This window comes from Triticum aestivum, chromosome 7A (genome assembly GCF_018294505.1).
Source record: "Triticum aestivum cultivar Chinese Spring chromosome 7A, IWGSC CS RefSeq v2.1, whole genome shotgun sequence".
In the NCBI taxonomy this organism is placed as follows: domain Eukaryota; kingdom Viridiplantae; phylum Streptophyta; class Magnoliopsida; order Poales; family Poaceae; genus Triticum; species Triticum aestivum.
This window is the reverse complement of record NC_057812.1, coordinates 109,819,224-109,846,573: the sequence shown is the minus strand read 5'-3', so window position 1 is coordinate 109,846,573 and position 27,350 is coordinate 109,819,224.

Sequence of the window (27,350 nt, the reverse complement as noted above, 5' to 3'; positions counted from 1 at the left end):
GTCATGCAAGTTCTTTTCCATAAGCACGTATGACTATATTCGGAATACATGCCTACATTACATTGATGAATTGGAGCTAGTTCTGTGTCACCCTATGTTATAACTGTTGCATGAATGATCGCATCCGACATAATTCTCTATCACCGATCCAATGCCTACGAGCTTTTCCATATATTGTTCTTCGCTTATTTACTTTTCCACTACTAGTGTTACAATTACTATAAAATACCAAAAATATTACTTTTGCTACCATTACCTTTTGCCACCGTTACCACTACTATCATATTACTTTGCTACTAAACACTTTGCTACAGATATTAAGTTTCCAGGTGTGGTTGAATTGACAACCCAGCTGATAATACTTGAGAATATTCTTTGGCTCCCCTTGTGTCGAATCAATAAATTTGGCTTGAATACTCTACCCTCGAAAACTGTTGCGATCCCCTATACTTGTGGGTTATCAAATGCCCGCAGCTGGAACTCTAGGCTGGAAAAGGAGAAAATATTAGAGACATATTCTGCACAACTCCGAAAGTCCTGAAACTCGACGAAAGTCAGTTTTGGAATATATTGAAAATATTGGGCGAAGATAGCACCAGAGGGGAGCCAGCCACCGTCCATGAGGGTGGGGGCGCGCCCTACCCCCTGGGTGCGTCCCCTGCCTCGTGGGCCACCTGGCAGGCCCCCGATGCCCATCTTCTGGTATAAGGTGTCTTTTGCCCTGGAAAAAATTAAGAAGGAAGCTTTCGGGACGAAGCACCACCGTCTCGACTTGGAACCTTGGCGGAACCAATCTAGGGCTCCGGCGGAGCTGTTCTGCCGGGGAAACATCCCTCTGGGAGGGGCAAATCGTCACCATTGTCATCACCATCGATCCTCTCATCGGTCAGGGGTCAATATCCGTCAACATCTTCACCAGCACCATCTCCTCTCAAACCCTAGTTCATCTCTTGTATCCGATCTTTGTCTCAAAACCTCAGATTGGTACCTGTGGGTTTCTAGTAGTGTTGATTACTCCTTATAGTTGATGCTAGTTGGTTTATTCGATGGAAGATTATATGTTCAGATCCTTTATGCATATTAATACCCCTCTGATTATGAACATGAGTATGATTTGTGAGTAGTTACGTTTGTTCCTGAGGACATGGGAGAAGTCTTGCTATAAGTAGTCATGTGAATTTGGTATTCGTTCGATATTTTGAGGAGATGTATGTTGTCTTTCCTCTAGTGGTGTTGTGTGAACGTCGTCTACATGACACTTCACCATTGTTTGGGCCTAGGGGAAGGCATTGGGAAGTAATAAGTAGATGATGGGTTGCTAGAGTGACAGAAGCATAAGCCCTAATTTATGCGTTGCTTCGTAAGGGGCTGATTTGGATCCATATGTTTCATGCTATGGTTAGGTTTACCTTAATTCTTCTTTCGTAGTTGTGGATGCTTGCGAAGGGGGTTAATCATAAGTGGGATGCTTGTCCAAGGAAGGGCAGTACCCAAGCACCGGTCCACCCGCATATCAAATTATCAAAGTAACGAACGCGAATCATTTGAGTATGATGAAAACTAGCTTGATGATAATTCCCATGCATGTGTCCTCGGGAGCGCTTCACTTTATATAAGAGTTCTTCCAGGCTTGTCCTTTGCTACAAAAAGTATTGGGCCACCTTGCTGCACCTTGTTTACTTTTGTTACTTGTTACCCGTTACGAATTACCTTATCACAAAACTATCTGTTACTGATAATTTCAGTGCTTGCAGAGAATACCTTACTGAAAACCGCTTGTCATTTCCTTCTGCTCATCGTTGGGTTCGACACTCTTACTTAATCGAAAGCACCACGATAGATCCCCTATACTTGTGGGTCATCAAGACTATTTTCTGGCGCCGTTGCCGGGGAATGAAGTGCCTTTGGTAAGTGGAATTTGGTAAGGAAAAATTTATATAGTGTGCTTAAATTTACCGTCACTTGTTACTATGGAAAACAATCCTTTGAGGGGCTTATTCGGGGTATCTTCACCCCGACCAATAGAGCAATGAGTTGCTCCTCAACCTACTGAACCTACTGAAAATGTTTACTTTGAAATTCCTTTGGGTATGATAGAGAAACTGCTAGCTATTCCTTTACAGGGGGTGGAACATTACATCCCGATATGCACCTAATCTATGTGGAGGAAGTTTGTGGATTATTTAAGCTGAAAGGTATGCCCGAGGATGTTATCAAGAAGAAGGTCTTCCCTTTATATTTGGAGGGAAAGGCATTGCCATGGTTTAGGCTATGTGATGATATTGGATCATGGAACTATAACCGATTGAAATTGGAATTTCATCAGAAGTTTTATCCTATGCATCTGGTTCATCGTGATCGTAATTATATATATACTAGTCAACAACCCGTGCATCTGCACGGGCTAGCTAATTTTAGCAACACATGGATATCCAAAATTTTGTAGCATTTCTTGTATGTGAATATTTTTCATAAAAGACAATATGTATATGTATTGTTTGAAATTACTCTTCAGAAGATATTGTAAGGAGGAAATATTTTTTTTAACTCTTAAACATCTGGATGGGGAATTATTACCTTTCGTACAATATAGTCATGTCCAATGATCTATTGCTAGTAAGAAAACCTAGAGCGAGCATGAGAATATCTTGTGAAATATTGAAGGCTATGTGACCTTGTTGATGCTTATTGGTCAAAGGGGCTGAATTCCAAGTGGCATATCATTGAACATTTCGATGAACAATGAATATTTCAATGAACATGTAGAAGGAAAACATGAAATTGCATAGTAGGATTACAGACTTGTCTATAGTACATGCGCATAACAAGTGTAGTGACACAGGCTTGAGCAATATGCAATAAAATTATATACGGTGATGCTTACATTATGTCGTTGCTTTGGCGCTGTTGGCAAAATAAGCTGGGTTTTCAGGGACCATGGATAGTAGGAAGTAGGAACACCTAATAGGCTACTTAATTTAGTGTGTTTGATCCATGCGATGGTGCAACAATAGAAGCATATATAGAAGTAATGCATATAGACCAAAATTAAGAATGCCATACAATAGGTTAGTCATATAGTCTGCCATGAGCCATTCAAAATCTAGGTGTGGTTCATCGTGCATAACAAAACAAAATATTGAGGGTGCACTATTCGGTTGAAACTTCTACATCATGCAAGAATTTGTAATCTGAACCTAAACAACAAATAGAAAGCAAAATAGACATTATATACCTGCTAGTGTCTCATGCTTCTTCTTGCGATATGATGTGACAAACTACTTTTGAATGCAATAAGCTTGTAGATCGTTTTGACTTTACCGATACTTTTTGAAATTTCCTCAAATAACAGAAGCTCCGAAATCTGATCTCTTGGATCATGGGAAAAAATCATAAATACCATACTGGCATAATATATGTGAAACTGAATCATTACACAGTAGAGTCTGTTTGTGCTGATGAAACTGAAACTTACAATGAGACATTACCGGAACAAAAACAACAAATAAAAAGCAAGTGGACCTAGGTGAAATTTTTAATCATACCATGAAATTCAATAATGCTTGTATTTACATGGAAGGCACTACTTCTAGTTTTCGAACTTCTACAGATCTTGTGGATACAACACTAATATTTAAAAGTTCCAACATTTGAGGATATATACAACATTTTCTTAGAAGAAAAAAACCATTGTTTTGCTGTGCAGAACAGAAGACCAAGCGTATATATGTAATAATCCATAAGTTGTGCAGATGTGTTAGTGACTATTTTTTTTACAAAAATGACGTGGCCAAAAATAGAGAATATCATCAATTTCTAAAAGTCTATGGGACCATCTAGTCTGATATGCTCATATAATCTAATTGCAACTAATATGTGATTACTCAAATTATATCTGACTTTTGGTTCAGTTTTACCCTGAATGTGTAGACCATACGTCCATATGGGTGGTTCGTCATTTCCAGATTAAGAAAATAAGGGATACTTCTAAAATTAGAATGTACTATTTGGATCATTAGGCTTTTAACTTACTATAGAAAGTCAAACTGATCTAACAATGTAAGCCACGCTGAAACTTGATCTTCACAGCATCAGGCTAAGCACTCTCGGAAACAACTTATTAACTGCAAAAACTTTACCCACATAGATATGTAACAAAAATAAAAGTGCTCTTGTTAGGATAATCTCCATACTACAACAATTTGGTTTACTTGCTTGACAAACGAAGCACAAACTATTGATCTGGTTTGTCGGCATGAAAGCAACAGTATCAGTTACCTCTTGCTGCATAATACAGATAGAATTAAAAATGCACGAAGAAGACAAAGCCTGGCATTTATAATTTCCCATTCTATTGAAATTTGAACAGGTATCGTGTGGCTATCAAATCTGCAACTTTGTCAGACCACCGATTAAGTATATCAATTATATGAGTGTGGCAACTGTTTTTTGATGATTACCTAGCTGTAAGTCATGTTAAGGAAGACTGAGTCGGTTCCATATATACTGTAGCCTGGCATAATACAGTTAGATCAATTAAATCTAGCCTGGCATTTTTAAGTATATCAATTATCGGTGGTGTTACAATGGTGACAGAATTATATGGAACTGTAGCCTGGCATTTTTAAGTATATCAAACGATGGTGGCTAGCTGTAAGTCATGTCGAGGAACATGGATTGTGATGTCTCACCTAGATTATTTGTTCTTTGATGATTACCTTGCCATCACGGCTCAGCCTGGACATCCTCCACCATCTGCGATAGCGCCGATGATAGTAGTTCCTTCATCTTCCTCCATACCACCCCCTTGTATAGGAATCAGGACAAATATTGGAACTAAATTGTCAATGTGTTTTCTTCTTACTTGCAGAGCACTACGTACCACATACTCTAGAGACATCTCTCAGACTGGACGATCAGGTAATGTTACTGCTGGCTGCTCACCATTCTCTCCCACACAAAAAATCAAAAAAAGAATCTGAGTCGTGTGGATAAATTCTGCTCAACCTTAAACATTCATCGAGCACCTACAAAAATATGAGAGAAGTTAAAACATGCGATCTTTATGGAAGATAAAGACACGATTATACTAAAAATTATATCTTATTGGCAATGGATATCCCATGTTTTAGACATCTAACCGCCCAGCTTCATCAGGCCTTCAAACATATTAGAGTCAGTGCCTGTAGGGAGCTTACCTTGTAGAGAAAGTACTGCAACATGCAATCGCCATTTGACTCCACTTTTTCTGTACACACCTCTCACTCTCTTGCATATGTAGATCTCGACGGATGGAAGACTTGAATCAGATAGCATGGCTGCTAGCTTCCTGCTAGGTCCAGCCTGCCCCTGCAACTTTTTGGCACTTCTTATTGGCTTGGCATATGCCAGCGCAGCTGCAGATCTGTATCAGCTGAAAAGTCCAGGCCCGCAACTCAACAGCACCGGCTGATGTGATCCCGGTGACATACCTTGAGAGATGGAGACCAATTTTGGGAATAGTCTTGGGAGAGAGGTAGAAGCAGACGAACTCACCAGCAGCAATTTTAGGGCATCTATGAGACTATAACTCTAAACTCACCAGCAGCAATTTTAGGGCATCTATAAGACTATAACTCTAATACATGTATGAAAAGATTATTGTGTTCCTTTGACCTAGATGCTATTTTCCACTCAAAAATCAAACGCGTCATGTTAACGCATCATGTAAATTGCAAGCCTAGCATATAGGAAGGAGATTGTACAGGCACAATCAGATGACAGAACACAATAGGTTTCTATCTAACTCCCCAACATAAATATTGAGCAGAGAGCAGTACGGGACTATGTAAGGAGGCAGGGCTGTTTCTAGATTGAAAAATTCTAGGGGAACAGATGATGTAACGTGAATATTGTAGGGGAGGTAAACAGTGGCATCATCTTCCATAGTTCCTCCACTCTAAAGCTTCACCAATAATGGCGATTGTTTGATCTGATTGAAACTGTAGTCGATCTGACTCCTTCTCCACTGTAACTTCCCACCTGAATTGCAATTTGATCGCGCCATAGAAGTTGAGGGGATTGGACGCCTTCATCCTCAACCAATATGGATTGCATCGTCAGGAGCTGGGACCTGGGGTAGTGGAGATCCAACAGTCATAGAGGCTGGTTGGGCTGCTTTAGATGATTCTTCCATGAAAACTATAGATCGGAGGGATGAGGAAGAGCAGGAGCGCTAAAATCTTTTCAGCGCTAGGGCTGGAAGGCTTGGCGGAGAAAGAATTAGTTGTGAGGATTAACGTAGAGCGTCATATGGTGCCTCCAATTAGTAAATATATATACTAGTCGCCAACCCGTGCATCCGCACGGGGTAGAATATAGAATATATATATATATATATATATATATATATATATATATATATATATATATATATATATATAATACCTATGATATTGATTCATTGTTCTTATTTGCTGTGTGTCCTATTTATATGTTGAATTTGCTACTCCCTCTATTCACAAATGTAAGACGTTTTGGCAGGCTATTTGTGATCAGAGGGAGTACATCACTATATTTTCCATATGCATAGTTTATGCATATAAATATATAAGGAACATATTTGAGTTCTCAAATTCATTTTGATGCATTTGATCGTCACAACTTTAACCTAGTTTTATTCTTGACTTTAATATATTTGTTAGATTTCTATTCCATTTATGTATTCAAGTGCATCAATGTGGAAGCTATAATTTGTAATGATTTTTAGTTGCTTACATCATTACATCTGAAACCCTTTCTTTTTTTTGGACATGATCTAAAGCTTTTTCCTAGTAGTACATAAACTTCATCTACGTATATTCAAGGAAAAATGTTCTTCAAAGTGAATTCAGTGCACATAAGACAAAACACTGACTACCGTTCTTTGTTGACCTGAGTAAAGTGTGACCCCTTCAAGGGACTTTGATACAACTCATATTTCTTCTGTAAACTCATGTTTTGATAGTAGATCATCATCTTTTGTGCTCGGCCGCAAATAATCCTTCATAAGGCATATCCTGTAGCATCACCTTTTCCTGCTACTATATGCACTATTTTATAAATTTCTCATAAAAATGAACCATCTATTTAATCCTACAGCTCTATTGTGCCAATACCATACTTAACTTTATGGGGCTAGATAAGATGTACAAATACTATACGCTTTTCTTACTATCAACATGATGAAGTGAAGCCTTTTGACGACTATATGCCATCAATTTAGATAAATTATTGTTTTATCTATAGAGTGGCAGTTATAAAGTTGTAAGGAAACATCCACAATGTGGCCAAAATGAGAAGATAAATCGACCATGTATCATTCCTTCCTGATAAATGCGACCATTAAGTTGGTTCTGTGTATGCATGTATCCCCGGGTCAGCACAATTTTCAAATATGTGGAATGGAAATACTTAAATAGTACTTTACTTACAACCCAAATAAGTGTTTGAAATTATAGTTTGTCATTCCTGGAATATTTTCACGTTGCTTGATTTTTTATTCTAAATTATACTTTTTGAATCAAAATTAAAAGAAACCTATAAGTAGTATGAGACCCAAACAGTGTCTTTAGAATAAACGCTGCTTTTAAATTGCTATATTTATGCATAAAGTAGCACATTCCAGTAAGTCTTCTTTACACATGTTATAAGTCTCTCTAAACAAAACACCTTATACATCTGCACTTTACATGACATATGTTTTTCTTTTTTTGTGAGAATATATTAATTTATCTTGCAAGAATCGTAGAGTATTATGTTGGTTTTCATTGTTGCTCTAGCAATAATATAAAAAAAGAAACATCAATTCTTGTTTTGTGAATGAGCCAGAAATTAATACCTTGATATGTTTTAAAGTAAAAAATGTTTTAGGTAGTTGGGTGCCAAACTTCCCTTTTACAACCATAATTGTAACAAATATTTAAGTTGATTGCATTGGTGTAATTAGTTTTATTAGATTAATTGACCGTGAAGTACATGCATGGCATAACTTTTCCATAGTTTATTGTTTGTATATATGTTCACGCAAAAGTAGTGATCAAAGTTAAATATTAGAAAACATAAAGAGTTAGAAACTTTAAATTTTGATGGAAAACATAGAGTGCAATTTTTTAACTATTACCAATTCCTATCATTATGAACCTATTCAGTTGGTGATCATGTTTTTTTTCTATGGCGGCCGAAGGAGAATCTTACAGACTGCATATCATGTGATGATTCATAATCGTCTGTCTTGTAGTACCGATGGTGCTCCAGAGTTAGCTATGGTACGTGCAACATCCATAGGAGGGTGCAAAAACACGTGTTTTTGTCTCCTTCCTCCAGCACGTAGCTTGACGAACTTGTACCTGATGTGTGTACTTCGTTGAGCAACTGACAAATATTTCAGTTAATGATATAAATGTTTTGAGGGAAATGCATATTCATGCAGCCTGCTGCTACGGTATTACGGATACCAAATGATTACATACCTCAACATGAATGCATGTTTTATATCTATATGCATGTATGACAGAGCTATTGGACTTGATATAGACGACACCTTTTTCTTGAGAGAAGATGTATCCAACACCTCTGAGTGAGGCGCCAAGACAATGAAAATTTGGTATTTGTCTTTGACGGAATGCCGAGTGTCCTTTGTGTTTTTTAAAATAATCGAGCATTCTAATTTGCAAAAAAAAAGTCATTTTTATATGGTTGTAAAAATAGCATTGACGTTACGGTATTTCTTAAAGAAAACATTCATATATACACATTCCCAGGGTGACCATTGGAAGGAATAACCTCGCATTGCATCTATCCAAACCTGCGAGGAAAACTCCAATCAGAAACTTCAAAGATTGTCACACAAAAATATACTACATAAGTGTTCCTTGGCGAACCCTTTAATATTATCTTTTTACCTATTAATATGCTTATCCAAACATCTGAAATGATACCAGCTATGGTATCTAGAGGAAATACCTAAAATTTTCTTGCTTTAAACATAATATGATTCTTCCTCAAATTTGATGGAATATTGGCTAAACAGTAATATGTTCTTACAAAAAACGCAGTGCCAGTATTAGATTTTTGGTCGTAGCTTGCAAGCCATAAATCAGAATCGAACAAAACTGGTGCCACTGGAAAGCTTACCACCAATCCCACAACTTTTACCATTGCCTTAATTTCAGATTACACACTGTTTAATTGCAGTTTTACAATTAAATTACAGCCACATATCTACTTTCGAAACAATGACAACTATGGTTTACCTGGGCAACATGGAATATTCTTCCATAGCAAGCTCACGATTTCTCTTCCTTCCCTTGTCTTTTTCTCTGGTTTCATTGGTTGTTGCCTTGATCTCTTCCTATTGGCTGTAGTAACCTCTCTTTCAATTAAATTCTTCAAGAAGAAATTTGTGCAGCTTGCTGCCGTTGGCTGCACCTGGTTGTAGCCTCTTCCATCGACTTGAGATCTCTGTGTTTCTCTGATTGGTAGCTAGATCACGTGAAACCCACACAATGGCAGCAAGGAGAGCATGTATACACGCAACAGCATGTCAGGCACGGCTGCAGCGGCAAGACCATCTTGCGAGCGCAGGATCTCATCACGGCCGTAGAATTTCATGGCTATGGCTAGCAACAGAACAGCGGCTAGCAGCAGCTTATTGCGGCTAGGCGTGGCGCATGCAGGTCTTTAACGGCTGACAATATATCATCGCCTGCGACCACGAAGGCATTGAAGCTTCTCGTCTTGGTTTTTCTAGATGTTATCCTCTAGGCCTTGGTTGCATGATGATTAATTATTTTCTGACGTACATGAGGATTAACTATTTGTATGTATAATGGGAATAGTTCGTTGGTGACAAAGAGACTTCTTTTAATCGAAGCATTATCTGCATGTATATATGGGAAGACGTAGGTGGCAGGGACACTTCTATTAATCAGGACGTTAAGTATAGTTTGGCTCCCTAATGTCCGAACTCTTAGGATGTTGTACGTGACATGAAGGCTTCCTTTTTATTAATATGAACCATTATAATTCCTACTGTTAAAAAAATCTGTCCCCTAGGGATATGGCAGGTTAGGTTTTCATGTTTTTTTATCTTTGTTGGTTAATGTGGGAATTCCAAATATATGGATTAATCTGGACCGTAATAACTCGGTCCCACCAGATGAGCGGTTCCTAATTACTGATTAACGTGGTAATTGTTTGGGAGTCTGTAATTAGTATAGGTATAGATAGATAGATAGATAGATATAGATAGATAGATAGATAAGATATAAGATTTTTGGCCTCACAAAGGAGAAAGCATTGCTCAAGCTTGGGGGAGGCTTAAGTCAATGTTATATTCATGCTCCAATCATGAGCTCTCAAGAGAAATTATTATTCAAAATTTTTATGCTCGGCTTTCACTAAAAAAAATACACTTCCGTGATGATACGTGTTTGTCACAGTAGGTCGCGTTTTCTGTCATGCATGTACATCCATGATAAATTTATGACAGAATGAAGATAGTCATACCTGTGCTGTCGTGAAGTGTTCCATGACATTGCCAAAATTATCATCACAGAAGTGTCCACTTCCATGACGATAAATCGTGCGTCACAAAAGTGCTTTCGTTAAGGGTGACCGACACGTGGCATCCACCGTAACGGAACGCCGTTAAGCTATCGGGTCGGATTTTGGATCCGATAACCCGTTAACAGCCATGACCAATGCCGATTTTCCATGTGTAAAATTCTCATTGGCTGACGGATCCACGCGTCAGCTCCGCGTTGGCACATGTGTCACTCCTCCAACGGTCGAGATGGGCCTATGATATATTGACACGTGGACCGGCCCAAAAGTGGCCCACAAAGTTTAAATGGACCGGCCCAACCGAAGGCCCATAAGATTTAGCGGACATAATGAGCCGGCCCAGCTAAAGGCCCACAAAATTTAGCGGACCATAATGGGCCGGCCCAGCTAAAGGCCCACACAATTTTGCAGACCATAATGGGCCGGCCCAGCTAAAGGCCCACAAGATTTTGTGGACCACAATGGGCCGGCCCAGCTAAAGGCCCACAAGATTCTGCAGACCAGAATGGGCCGGCCCAGCTAAAGGCCCAACATTCTCTGTCAAATCGGCCCGTCAACGGCCTGTCCTAAACTTGTCATCAACGCAGCCCATGGTCACTTCTAGCCCGTTAACAGTCCGCTAAGTAATTTGGCCAAATTACGGTCCGATGTATTTCCGGCCTGTTAAAGGTCCGGCTTCATTTGGGCCCATTTACAGGCCATCAAAACTTTTGGCCCATAAACGACCATGAAGGATTTGGGTCATATTCGGCCATGTCTGACATTCGGCCTGTTAGAGGCCCACTATAGCTTTGGGCCACTTTCGGCCTGTTGTCATTTTCGGCCTGTTAAAGCCGGACGTAAACCATGGGCCATATGTGGCCCAACGTCATATCAGGCCCATTAATGGCCCATATAAAAATGACGATAATCTAGCCCGACCGAAGTTCCGGCCTGTTAAAGGCCCGTGTATTAGGTCGGCACATTTATGGCCCATCCGAATTTCAGCCTGTCAAAGATCCGCATCGTAAATGAGCGACCATTTCGGCCTGCTAAGTCCAGTGGGTTATTTGGCACAATCAGGGCCCAATCTCAATTTCAGTCTATTAAAGGCCCATGTTTTTTATGGGCTCGAGATATTTACACATGTAAACGGCCTATTTTTACTGAGGGCCCAAATTATGTTTAGGCCTGTTAAAGGACCACTATGGGCACATGCCTACCAGAAAAATATGAAAGCTTATGCTGATTTAGGCCCAGATATTTTTAGTGGGCTACATGCCAATTTCGGCCCGTAATCGTTTTTAGCCCAATTGGAATGGCGAAGGAAATATGCCCTAGAGGCAATAATAAAGTTATTATTTATTTCCTTATTTCATGATAAATGTTTATTATTCATGCTAGAATTGTATTAACCGGAAATATAATACATGTGTGAATACATAGACAAACAGAGTGTCACTAGTATGCCTCTACTTGACTAGCTCGTTAATCAAAGATGGTTATGTTTCCTAAACATAGACAAAGAGTTGTTATTTGATTAACGGGATCACATCATTAGGAGAATGATGTGATTGACTTGACCCATTTCGTTAGCTTAGCACTCGATCATTTAATATGTTGCTATTGCTTTCTTCATGACTTATACATGTTCCTATGACTATGAGATTATGCAACTTCTGTTTACCGGAGGAACACTTTGTGTGCTACCAAACGTCACAACATAACTGGGTGATTATAAAGGAGCTCTACAGGTGTCTCCAAAGGTACATGTTGGGTTGGCGTATTTCGAGATTAGGATTTGTCACTCCGATTGTCGGAGAGGTATCTCTGGGCCCTCTCGGTAATGCACATCACCTAAGCCTTCCAAGCAATGCAACTAAATGAGTTAGTTGCGAGATGATGTATTACGAAACGAGTAAAGAGACTTGCCAGTAACGAGATTGAACTAGGTATTGATATACCGACGATCGAATCTCGGGCAAGTAACATACCGATGACAAAGGGAACAACGTATGTTGTTATGTGGTCTGACCGATAAAGATCTTCGTAGAATATGTGGGAGCCAATATGAGCATCCAGGTTCCGCTATTGGTTATTGACCGGAGACATGTCTCGGTCATGTCTACATTGTTCTCGGACCCATAGGGTTCGCACGCTTAAGGTTTCGATGACAGTTATATTATGAGTTTATGAGTTTTGATGTACCGAAGTTGGTTCGGAGTCCCGGATATGATCGCGGACATAACGAGGAGTCTCGAAATGGTCGAGACATAAAGATTGATATATTGGACGGCTATATTCGGACACTGGAAGTGTTTCGGGGAAGTTTCGGATAAAACCGGAGTACCGGGGGGTTACCGGAAGCCCCCGGGGGGTTAATGGGCCTCATGGGCCTAAATTGGAGAAGAGAAGGGGCTGCCAGAACAGGCCGCGCGCCCCCTCTCCCCCTAGTCCGAATTGGACAAGGAGGGAGGGAGGCGCCCCCCTTTCCTTCCTCTCCTCTCTCCCTTCCTTCCCCCTCTCCTACTTGGACAAGGAAAGGGAGGGGAGTCCTACTCCCGGTAGGAGTAGGACTCCTCCTGCGCGCCTCCTACTAGAGCCGGCCGCACCCCCCTTGGCTCCTTTATATACGGAGGCAGGGGGCACCCCTAGACACACAAGTTGATCCACGTGATCGTTTTCTTAGCCGTGTGCGGTGCCCCCTTCCACCATAATCCTCGATAATATTGTAGTGGTGCTTAGGCGAAGCCCTGCGACAGTTGAACATCAAGATCGTCACCACGCCGTCGTGCTGACGGAACTCTTCCCCGACACTTTGCTAGATTGGAGTCCGGGGATCGTCATCGAGCTGAACGTGTGCTGAAACTCGGAGGTGCCGTAGTTTCGGTGCTTGGATCGGTCGGATCGTGAAGACGTACGACTACATCAACCGCGTTAATATAACGCTTCCGCTGTTGGTCTACAAGGGTATGTAGATCACACTCTCCCCTCGTTGCTATGCATCACCATGATCTTGCGTGTGCGTAGGAATTTTTTTGAAATTACTACGTGCCCCAACAGTGGCATCCGAGCCTAGGTTCTATGTGTTGATGTTATATGCACGAGTAGAACACAAGTGAGTTGTGGGCGATATAAGTCATACTACTTACCAGCATGTCATACTTTGGTTCGGCAGTATTGTTGGACGAAGCGGCCCGGACCGACATTACGCGTACGCTTACACGAGACCGGTTCTCCCGACGTGCTTTGCACAAAGGTGGCTAGCGGGTGTCAGTTTCTCCAACTTCAGTTGAACCGAGTGTGGCTATGCCCGGTCCTTGCGAAGGTTAAAATAGCACCAACTTGACAAACTATCGTTGTGGTTTTGATGCGTAGGTAAGATTGGTTCTTGCTTAAGCCCGTAGCAGCCACGTAAAACTTGCAACAACAAAGTAGAGGACGTCTAACTTGTTTTTGCAGGGCATGTTGTGATGTGATATGGTCAAGAAATGATACTAAATTTTATTGCATGATATGATAATGTTTTGTAACCGAGTTATCGGCAACTGGCAGGAGCCATATGGTTGTCGCTTTATTGTATGCAATGCAACTGCGCTGTAATGCTTTACTTTATCACTAAGCGGTAGCGATAGTCGTGGAAGCATAAGATTGGCGAGACGACAACGATGCTACGATGGTGATCAAGGTGTCGCGCCGGTGACGATGGTGATCATGACGGTACTTCGGAGATGGAGATCACAAGTACAAGAAGATGATGGCCATATCATATCACTTATATTGATTGCATGTGATGTTTATCTTTTATGCATCTTATCTTGCTTTGATTGATGGTAGCATTATAAGATGATCTCTCACTAAATTTCAAGATAAAAGTGTTCTCCCTGAGTATGCACCGTTGCCAAAGTTCGTCGTGCCCAGACACCACGTGATGATCGGGTGTGATAAGCTCTACGTCCATCTACAACGGGTGCAAGCCAGTTTTGCACACGCAGAATACTCAGGTTAAACTTGACGAGCCTAGCATATGCAGATATGGCCTCGGAACACTGAGACCGAAAGGTCGAGCGTGAATCATATAGTAGATATGATCAACATAGCGATGTTCACCATTGAAAACTACTCCATTTCACGTGATGATCGGTTATGGTTTAGTTGATTTGGATCACGTAATCACTTAGAAGATTAGAGGGATGTCTTTCTAAGTGGGAGTTCTTAAGTAATATGATTAATTGAACTTAAATTTATCATGAACTTAGTACCTGATAGTATCTTGCTTGTTTATGTTTGATTGTAGATAGATGGCCCGTGCTGTTGTTCCGTTGAATTTTAATGCGTTCCTTGAGAAAGCAAAGTTGAAAGATGATGGTAGCAATTACACGGACTGGGTCCGTAACTTGAGGATTATCCTCATTGCTGCACAGAAGAATTACGTCCTGGAAGCACCGTTGGGTGCCAGGCCTGCTGCTGGAGCAACACCAGATGTTATGAACGTCTGGCAGAGCAAAGCTGATGACTACTCGATAGTTCAGTGTGCCATACTTTACGGCTTAGAATCGGGACTTCAACGATGTTTTGAACGTCATGGAGCATATGAGATGTTCCAGGAGTTGAAGTTAATATTTCAAGCAAATGCCCGGATTGAGAGATATGAAGTCTCCAATAAGTTCTATAGCTGCAAGATGGAGGAGAACAGTTCTGTCAGTGAGCATATACTCAAAATGTCTGGGTATAATAATCACTTGATTCAATTGGGAGTTAATCTTCCAGATGATTGCGTCATTGACAGAATTCTCCAATAACTGCCACCTAGCTACAAGAGCTTTGTGATGAACTATAATATGCAAGGGATGAATAAGACTATTCCCGAGCTCTTCGCAATGCTAAAAGCTGCGGAGGTAGAAATCAAAAAGGAGCATCAAGTGTTGATGGTCAACAAGACCACTGGTTTCAAGAAAAAGGGCAAAGGGAAGAAGAAGGGGAACTTCAAAAAGAACAGCAAGCAAGTTGCTGCTCAAGAGAAGAAACCCAAATCTGGACCTAAGCCTGAAACTGAGTGCTTCTACTGCAAGCAGACTGGTCACTGGAAGCGGAACTGCCCGAAGTATTTGGCGGATAAGAAGGATGGCAAGGTGAACAAAGGTATATGTGATATACATGTTATTGATGTGTACCTTACTAGAGCTCGCAGTAGCACCTGGGTATTTGATACTGGTTCTGTTGCTAATATTTGCAACTCGAAACAGGGACTACGGATTAAGCGAACACTGGCGAAGGACGAGGTGACGATGCGCGTGGGAAATGGTTCCAAAGTCGATGTGATCGCGGTCGGCACGCTACCTCTACATCTACCATCGGGATTAGTATTAGACCTAAATAATTGTTATTTGGTGCCAGCGTTGAGCATGAACATTATATCTGGATCTTGTTTGATGCGAGACGGTTATTCATTTAAATCAGAGAATAATGGTTGTTCTATTTATATGAGTAATATCTTTTATGGTCATGCACCCTTGAAGAGTGGTCTATTTTTGATGAATCTCGATAGTAGTGATACACATATTCATAATGTTGAAGCTAAAAGATGCAGAGTTGATAATGATAGTGCAACTTATTTGTGGCACTGCCATTTAGGTCATATCGGTGTAAAACGCATGAAGAAACTCCATACTGATGGACTTTTGGAACCACTTGATTATGAATCACTTGGTACTTGCGAACCGTGCCTCATGGGCAAGATGACTAAAACACCGTTCTCCGGTACTATGGAGAGAGCAACAGATTTGTTAGAAATCATACATACAGATGTATGTGGTCTAATGAATGTTGAAGCTCGTGGCGGATATCGTTATTTTCTCACCTTCATAGATGATTTAAGAAGGGTATATCTACTTAATGAAACATAAGTCTGAAACATTTGAAAAGTTCAAAGAATTTCAGAGTGAAGTTGAAAATCATCGTAACAAGAAAATAAAGTTTCTACGATCTGATCGTGGAGGAGAATATTTGAGTTACGAGTTTGGTCTACATTTGAAACAATGCGGAATAGTTTCGCAACTCACGCCACCTGGAACACCACAGCGTAATGGTGTGTCCGAACGTCGTAATCGTACTTTACTTGATATGGTGCGATCTATGATGTCTCTTACAGATTTACCGCTATCGTTTTGGGGTTATGCTCTAGAGACAGCCGCATTCACGTTAAATAGGGCACCATCAAAATCCGTTGAGACGACGCCTTATGAACTGTGGTTTGGCAAGAAACCAAAGTTGTCGTTTCTAAAAGTTTGGGGCTGTGATGCTTATGTGAAGAAACTTCAACCTGATAAGCTCGAACCCAAATCGGAGAAATGTGTCTTCATAGGATACCCAAAAGAGACTGTTGGGTACACCTTCTATCACAGATCCGAAGGCAAGACATTTGTCGCTAAGAATGGATCCTTTCTGGAGAAGGAGTTTCTCTCGAAAGAAGTGAGTGGGAGGAAAGTAGAACTTGATGAGGTAACTGTACCTGCTCCCTTATTGGAAAGTAGTACATCGCAGAAACAGGTTTCTGTGACACCTACACCAATTAGTGAGGAAGCTAATGATAATGATCATGAAACTTCAGAACAAGTTACTACTGAACCTCGTAGATCAACCAGAGTAAGATCCGCACCAGAGTGGTACGGTAATCCTGTTCTGGAAGTCATGCTACTAGATCATGATGAACCTACGAACTATGAAGAAGCGATGGTGAGCCCAGATTCCGCAAAATGGCTCGAAGCCATGAAATCTGAGATGGGATCCATGTATGAAAACAAAGTATGGACTTTGGTTGACTTGCCCAATGATCGGCAAGCAATTGAGAATAAATGGATCTTCAAGAAGAAGACTGACGCTGACGGTAATGTTACTATCTACAAAGCTCGACTTGTCGCAAAAGGTTTTCGACAAGTTCAAGGGATTGACTACGATGAGACCTTCTCACCCGTAGCGATGCTTAAGTCTGTCCGAATCATGTTAGCAATTGCCGCATTTTATGATTATGAAATTTGGCAGATGGATGTCAAAACTGCATTCCTGAATGGATTTCTGGAAGAAGAGTTGTATATGATGCAGCCGGAAGGTTTTGTCGATCCAAAGGGAGCTAACAAAGTGTGCAAGCTCCAGCGATCCATTTATGGACTGGTGCAAGCCTCTCGGAGTTGGAATAAACGCTTTGATAGTGTGATCAAAGCATTTGGTTTTGTACAGACTTTTGGAGAAGCCTGTATTTACAAGAAAGTGAGTGGGAGCTCTGTAGCATTTCTGATATTATATGTAGATGACATATTACTAATCGGAAATGATATAGAATTTCTGGATAGCATAAAGGGATACTTGAATAAGAGTTTTTCAATGAAAGACCTCGGTGAAGCTGCTTACATATTAGGCATTAAGATCTATAGAGATAGATCAAGATGCTTAATTGGACTTTCACAAAGCACATACCTTGACAAAGTTTTGAAAAAGTTCAAAATGGATCAAGCAAAGAAAGGATTCTTGCCTGTGTTACAAGGTGTGAAATTGAGTAAGACTCAATGCCTGACCAATGCAGAAGATAGAGAGAAAATGAAAGATGTTCCCTATGCTTCAGCCATAGGCTCTATCATGTATGCAATGCTGTGTACCAGACCTGATGTGTGTCTTGCTATAAGTCTAGCAGGGAGGTACCAAAGTAATCCAGGAGTGGATCACTGGACAGCGGTCAAGAACATCCTGAAATACCTGAAAAAGACTAAGGATATGTTTCTCATATATGGAGGTGAAAAAGAGCTCATCGTAAATGGTTACATTGATGCAAGCTTTGACACTGATCCGGACGATTCTAAATCGCAAACCGGATACGTATTTACATTAAACGGTGGAGCTGTCAGTTGGTGCAGTTCTAAACAAAGCATTGTGGTGGGATCTACATGTGAAGCGGAGTAAATAGCTGCTTCGGAAGCAGCAAACGAAGGAGTCTGGATGAAGGAGTTCATATCCGATCTAGGTGTCATACCTAGTGCATCGGGTCCAATGAAAATCTTTTGTGAAAATACTGGTGCAATTGCCTTGGCAAAGGAATCCAGATTTCACAAGAGAACCAAGCACATCAAGGGACGCTTCAATTCCATCCGGGATCTAGTCCAGGTGGGAGACATAGAGATTTGCAAGATACATACGGATCTGAATGTTGCAGACCCATTGAATAAGCCTCTTCCACGAGCAAAACATGATCAACACCAAAGCTCCATGGGTGTTAGAATCATTACTGTGTAATCTAAATTATTGACTCTAGTGCAAGTGGGAGACTGAAGGAAATATGCCCTAGAGGCAATAATAAAGTTATTATTTATTTCCTTATTTCATGATAAATGTTTATTATTCATGCTAGAATTGTATTAACCGGAAACATAATACATGTGTGAATACATAGACAAACAGAGTGTCACTAGTATGCCTCTACTTGACTATCTCATTAATCAAAGATGGTTTGTTTCCTAACCATAGACAAAGAGTTGTTATTTGATTAACAGGATCACGTCATTAGGAGAATGATGTGATTGACTTGACCCATTCCGTTAGCTTAGCACTCGATCATTTAGTATGTTGCTATTGCTCTTCATGACTTATACATGTTCCTATGACTATGAGATTATGCAACTCCCGTTTATCGGAGGAACACTTTGTGTGCTACCAAACGTCACAATGTAACTGGGTGATTATAAAGGAGCTCTACAGGTGTCTCCAAAGGTACATGTTGGGTTGGCGTATTTCGAGATTAGGATTTGTCACTCCGATAGTCGGAGAGGTATCTCTGGGCCCTCTCGGTAATGCACATCACCTAAGCCTTGCAAGCAATGCAACTAAATGAGTTAGTTGCAAGATGATGTATTACGGAACAAGTAAAGAGACTTGCCGGTAACGAGATTGAACTAGGTATTGATATACCGACGATCGAATCTCGGGCAAGTAACATACCGATGACAAAGGGAACAACGTATGTTGTTATGCGTTCTGACCAATAAAGATCTTCGTAGAATATGTGGGAGCCAATATGAGCATCCAGGTTCCGCTATTGGTTATTGACCGGAGACATGTCTCGGTCATGTCTACATTGTTCTCAAACCCGTAGGGTCCGCACGCTTAAGGTTCCGATGACAGTTATATTATGAGTTTATGAGTTTTGATGTACCAAAGTTGGTTCGGATCCCGGATATGATCGCGGACATAACGAGGAGTCTCGAAATGGTCGATACATAAAGATTGATATATTGGACGGCTATATTTGGACACCGGAAGTGTTCCGGGGAAGTTTCGGATAAAACCGGAGTACCGGGGGGTTACCAGAACCCCCCGGGGGGTTAATGGGCCTAATGGGCCTAAAGTGGAGAAGAGAAGGGGCTGCCAGGGCAGGCCGCGTGCCCCCTCTCCCCCTAGTCCGAATTGGACAAGGAGGGAGGGGCGGCGCCCCCCCCTTTCCTTCCTCTCCTCTCTCCCTTCCTCCCCCCTCTCCTACTTGGACATGGAAAGGGAGGGGAGTCCTACTCCCGGTAGGAGTAGGACTCCTCCTGCGCGCCTCCTACTAGGGCCGGCCGCACCCCCCTTGGCTCCTTTATATACGGAGGCAGGGGGCACCCTAGACACACAAGTTGATCCACGTGATCGTTTTCTTAGCCGTGTGCGGTGCCCTCTTCCACCATAATCCTCGATAATATTGTAGTGGTGCTTAGGCGAAGTCCTGCGGCAGTTGAACATCAAGATCGTCACCACGCCGTCGTGCTGACGAAACTCTTCCCCGACACTTTGCTGGATCGGAGTCCGGGGATCATCATCGAGCTGAACGTGTGCTGAAACTCGGAGGTGCCGTAGTTTCGGTGCTTGGTTCGGTCGGATCGTGAAGACGTACGACTACATCAACCGCGTTAATATAACGCTTCCACTGTCGGTCTACAAGGGTACGTAGATCACACTCTCCCCTCGTTGCTATGCATCACCATGATCTTGCGTGTGCGTAGGAATTTCTTTGAAATTACTACGTTCCCCAACAAATGGGCCCAACGAATGTTGGCATGTTGGGCTCCTACGAAGCTTTCGGCCGAATACATTACTAAGATAAACCTACACTACACAAAAATAGCCTCGTAATTACTGCAGCCTAAGGCAGCATCATAAATGTTGTATCACAACAAAATAAATTCCAACCAGCCAACAAAAGGCCTGTTGGCATAAAGTTTACAGTCCTTCCAGATAAAAGCACCATCAGATGTATAGAAGCACAGATCATTTAACCTGAGTGCTAATGTTTCAGGCTGTAGAATCTGATGGAGCAGCACGATCACCACCTTTTTTCCGCCATTGCTCTTGAATAATGAAGCGAATGTCTGATAGTCTGGTTTCAAAACCATTGATATCTTGACGACATTTCTCAACCACTATTCTTGTTTTCAAAACAACGTCCATTAGGGATTGGACTTGTGTCTGGAGCACAGATATATCACTCTGTCTAGCAGGAAGATTTTGTTCAGTAGGCGATTTGGACGAGATTACCTTGACAACCAACCCAGAATTACGCAGGAAGGTGCTTTTTGCACTGTTAGTGGAGAGATACTGACGCACTGCAGTAAGAGGTGACATTGTGCCTGTAGTAGCCTCGTCACCTTCAGGTGGTTGTGGCTGTTCAATCATTTGTTCCATAGTTTCCTAAAAGTTTGAACTTGTAGATTAGTGTACCAGATAAGTTACTAATGAGACAAAAACAAACAAAGTAGGTTAAACGTTTATACATAACTTATTTTGGTGAACTACTGTAGTACATTAGCATGTATTGTAGTGCCAACTACATAATAAAATCACTTTCGGAACATATGTCCATGTAGCATGCCTACTGCATTGTCTATTTCCTCACATTCGTTGACATCTAAGGATAAAGAGACATGGTTTGAAGTAGGATGAACATAGTTTGACATCATTCATATCATGGGAAAACATATATAAAACAAACATGCTATTTTATCATTGTGTGCGCACGTGAACACAACAACTAGATTACAGATCAAGACCAAAAGAATATCCTTCATCTCTTTTAAACCATGTAAGGTGAAATGATACGTTAAGACAACTGTGAATAAAAGTGAACAGAGTAACTGACATTGGCTGCAAACCAAGTAGTTAAATGAACACATCACAGTACCAATCAGTTCAAGGCAGGAGGAGTAAGGACTTACAACAACGGCTTGAACTGGTGTGCTCATGCCCTTCATCTTGCTGGTGTGGCAATCCTTAAAGATTTGCACTGCATTCGGTTCAGGTTCTTTTTGGTCTGCACGGGCTTTCCTCTGTATTTGGAATAAGTCAATATAGATATGATAATATGGCACGAAAAAAAGAAGGAAGTAGCAGCTATTTACAAGAGCCTCGCAGTGTGCAAAATAGCTACGAGATCCTGTTGTCTGTTGGAATTTCACTGTAGAACGGTTGGTTTTGTTCTTCAAACAGTTAGCCTAGAAGAAGATACACTTGTAAGGCACATACATAAATACAAGTTCAATATGTGGTCTGATCAAATACATATAGCCTACCTGATACTTTGGATCAGACCAGTGTTTAACGAGGGCTGTCCAGTCTTCATCTGTAATATATTCCACTGGAGATGTTTGGGCTATTTCATTGTTAGACTTGCCTTCAAAGTGAGATTTTATAAGGTGGTACCGATACTATCGCAGAGCAGACTGAAAAACATGAGTGCATGCTTGTTTAGTTGCATCATCTTTCGGATCCAACTTGAACCTCATCTATTGAAAAAAGAATGTGAGTCTTATTAGGAGGAAGCTAGAAAGTATGGGACAGAGCAAGACAATATTACTAATTGCGATGAATAACATTACTTATAGATAAATGGTCAAGGAAGGTGTTAAACTGGGTATTGTCTTTCTCATTCCTATACTGGATCCACGTTGGGAGGATACGTGCATGACACCTAACATCAACTGCTGCCTCTGATACTAACTTGGCTGACTCTGTAGCATCACGTGGCCTTTTTAAACCTGCCTCAAAATGGATCTCCATTATTCCTCCTTTAGATTTTGTTAATCTGTCAAGCATTATCCCTGATGTCTGTTTCCGCTTACGCCGTGGTGCTAGTTCAGCAACGAATATGGAAAGTGTTAGTGTACATCAAACTGTGAGAGTACATATAAAGGAGCATGCAACTGCAACTTGACTCGGTCAGGTACCGTCTTGGTGTTGATGCTCATGAGGTTCATCTGATCTTGCCAAGTCCTATTGTGTCAGCAGTGCTTCGGAAGTAGTGTTAGGTGTGAAGGCAGCTTGGGAACTGGCCAGTTCGGGAGCAAACGAACGAGTAACTGGTTGAGATGCTGGTAAAGTGTCTTGTCATAAGTGGCAATTCGAAAAATTAGAAGCAGTATAATGTAGAAATCAATGCAAGATGCAACCACTATCAAACTGCCATGTTAAAAGCGTCCAATCTTGAGTGACTGATGCGGGATACACAACAACAGTACTTTGATGTAAGAACATGGTATGATAGATAGATGCAGTGTATTCTAGACACAGAAAGCCATGTCATATGCACATGTATAACATATAAACTCAGCAGGTGCAATTTATTCAAAATAGAAGAAATACAGGCTAGACAACATATGCAACATGAAACCAATTATCACACTGTCAACTTAGAGCAAGCACCTGCGATGGTGGAGTACGGGAGATGAACTCATCATGTAGACTTGGGACTTCAACTTCATTAGCAGTAGCAGTGGCAAATCTAGAGAGTCTCTGTTTGCGTCGGTGCGGAGGACCACCAACATCCCCTAACTTACTCTTTTCCTTCCTATTTTCTGATATTTCCTTATGAAGTCAAAACCATAAGAAGATGAATAAAATTAGCTCTGCATAACTGGTTGATGCATGATACAGACGAACACTACTTTGATGTAAGGCAAGCGCATGATAGGAGGATGGAATATATACAAAAAAGACAACGTTTCATATTCACACGTACGATAGGAGGATGGAATATGTATGAAAAAACAGTAAGCGGAAGGGATTTCAACAAAATTAGAAGAAATGAAAGCTAGGCACCATATGAACATGCAACCAATATCACTCTATCAGGTAAAAAGTGTCTCGTTGTAAGTGCCATTTCAAGAAATTAGAAGCAGTACAAGCTAAAAGACAATGCAATATGCAACCTACATCACAGTCCCAAGTTAAATGTGTCTTATGGGTAAGCGATCGTTGCAGGTATAAGTTGTAAGCTACGCAGATGCAATTCAACATAATCAGAAGCAATACAAACTAGACATCATACGGAAAACACAACCACGTATAACAGTTCCAAGTAAGAGCAAGCACCTGTGATGGTGGAGTAGGGGAGATGTGCTCATCGTACACGTATGTTCTAGAAATAGGAACACGTGTCATATTCACAGGCATTATGTGTAAAGTAAGCAGATACAATTCAAGTTAGAAGCAATACAAGCTAGACATCATACGCAACATGCAACCACATATAATAGTCTCAAGTTAGAGAAAGCACCTATGATGGTGGAGTAGGGGAGATGTGCTCATCATCTACACAGCTACGTTGACTGTCCAGCCTTGTGTTGTCCTGCGAATCTTGTTGGGAGGATGGCGGAGTAGAATCTGTAGAGACCCCCTGTTTGAGTTGCTCCGAAGGACCACCATCATCCACTGCCGGACTAATTTCCTTCAACTGTAATGATTTTGCCTTGTGAAGTCAAACCGATAAGAAAAAGGAATAAAATTCGCTCTTCAGAACTCATTCATGCATGATACTGACGAACACTACTCGAAGGCAAACACATGATGCGAGGATGGAATATGTATGAAAAACAGGATGGTGTGACATATTCACACCTATGATGTGGTAACTAAGCAGAAGGCATTTCAACAAATTAGAAGCACTGCAAGCTAGACACCATATGAAATATGCAACCAATATCACTTTGCCAAGTTCAAACTGTATGGCGTTTCAACAAATTAGAAGCACTACATGCTAGAAATCATATGCAAGACACAACCAATATCACAGTGGCAACTTAAAGGTGCCTTATCATAAGTGACTGATGCAGGATATGCAAGAATAGTAGTCTGATGTAGAAACAGGAACACATGTCATATTCACAGGCATTATGTGTAAAGTAAGTAGATGCAATTCAACAAAGTTAGAAGCAATACAAGATAGACATCATACGCAACATGCAACCACATATAATAGTGCCAAGTTAGAGCAAGCACCTGTGTTGGTGGAGTAGGGGAGATGTGCTCATCATCTACACAGCTACGTTGACTGTCTAGCCTTGCATTGTCTTGCGAATCTTGTTGGGAGGATGGCGGAGTAGAATCTGTATAGAACCTCCATTTCAGTTGCTCGGAAGGACCACCATCATCCAATGCCTTGACAATTTCCTTCAACTTTATTGATTTTGCATTGTGAGGTCATACCGACAAGAAAAAGGAATATCATTCGCTCTTCAGAACTCATTCATGCATGATACTGATGAACACTACTCTGATGAAAGGAAAAGTCATGATACGAGGATGGAATATGTACGAAAAAATGGACGGCTTGACATATTCACACCTATGATGTGGTAACTAAGCAGAAGGCACTTCAACAAATTAGAAACACTACAAGACACCATATGGAAGGTGCAATCAATATCACTCTGCCAAGTTAAAACTGTCTCGTCATAGGTGGATTTCATCAAACTAGAAGAAATACATGCTAGAAATCTTATTCAAGATGCAAACCAATATCACACTGCCAACTTAAAGGTGTCCCATCATAAGTGACTAATGCAGGATACATAAGAAGAGTAGTTTCATGTAAAAACATGGTGTGATAGACAGATATAGTATGTACCAAAAACAGGAAAGCGTGTCATATTCACATGTATCATGTGTAAGCTAAGCAGATGCAGTTTACACTAATTAGGAGCAATACGAGCTAGACACAATATGCAACATGCAACCAGATATCACACTGCCAAGTTAGAGCAAGCACCTTGGATGGTGGAGTAGGGGAGCGGAGACTTGGACCTTGTAATATGACAAGGATAATCGATACAGATGCTCCGTTTACGTTGCTGCAGAGGACCACCATCATTGCCTTCCTTACTCTTTTCCTTCCTCTTTCTTGATTTTGCCTTATCAAGTCAAACCCACAAGAAAAAGGAATAAAATTTGCTCTTCAGAACTCATTGATGCATGATACTGACGAACACTACTGTCATGTAAGGCAGCCGCATGATAGGAGGATGGAATATGTATGAAAAACAGGACGGCGTGACATATTGACATGTATGATGTATAAAGTGTAAACTAAGCACAAGGTGCTTAAACTTGTTAGAATCGATGCAAGCTAGAAACCATATGAAAGATGAAACCAATATCACTCTGCCAAAGTAAAAGGGTGCCCTAACAAATGTATTTGACCAAATTAGAAGCAATACATGGCAACAGGCTAGAAATAATATGCAATATGCAACGAATAAAGGTGACTCATCGTAAGTGATTGATGCAGGATACAGAAGAGAGGTAGTTTCATGTAAGAACAAGGTTAACACATAGATGTAGTGTGTACCAAAAATAGGAAGGCATGTCATATTCACAGGTATAGTGTGTAAACTAAGCAGATGCAATTTACCCTAATTAGAAGCATTACAAGCTAGACACCGTATGCAACATGCAACCACATATCACACTGCGAAGTTAGAGCAAGCACCTGTGATGGTGGTGTAGGGGAAGTGCGGTCTTCAGGTACAGAGCTACGTTCAATATCTTCATTTAGGCTTGCTGTTTCTTGAGAATCATGTGGAGAGGATGAAATTGCATTCTTTATAAGAGTATTGCGTCTCATATTAACCCACGCGCGTGACTGTCTCATCATAAGCGATAGACGCAGGATACACAAGAACAGTAGTTTGATGTAAGAACATGGTGTGATAGGCAGATGTAGTATGTACCAAAAACAGGAAGGCGTGTCATATTCACATGTATAATGTGTAAGCTAAGGAGATGCAATTTAACAAATTAGGAGCATTGATGAGGGATACACAAGAAAAGTAGTTTGATGTAAGAACATGGTTAATAGAAAGACATAGTATGTACCAAAAACAGGAAGGCATGTCATATTCACAGGTATAATGTGTTAACTAAGCAGATGCAATTTACCCTAATTAGAAGCATTACAAGGTAGACACCATATGCAACATGCAACCACATATCACACTGCCAAGTAAGAGCAAGCACCTGCGATGGTGGTGTGGGGGAATTGCGGTGATCAACTAGAGAGCTACGTTGACTATCTTCATTTAGCCTTGCTGTTTCTTGAGAATCATGTGGGGAGGATGACACTGCACTCTTTAAACGAGTAGGGCGTCTCACAGTAACCCACTCGGGTGACTGTCTCATCATAAGTGATTGACGAGGGATACAAAAGAGCATTAGTTTGATGTACGAACATGGTTAATAGACATATGTAGTATGTATCAAAAACAGGAAGGCATGTCATTATCAAAGGTATAATGTGTAAAGTAAGCAGATGCAATTTAACCAAATTGGAAGCAATACAAGCTAGACACCATATGCAACATGCAACCACATTTGACAGCGCGAAGTTAAAGCAAGCACCTGGGATGGTTGTGTGTGGCAATTGAGATCATCAACTGCAGAGCTACGTTTACTGTCTCCAACTGCTGACACTGCACCCATTAGAGCGCTGAAACGCTTAG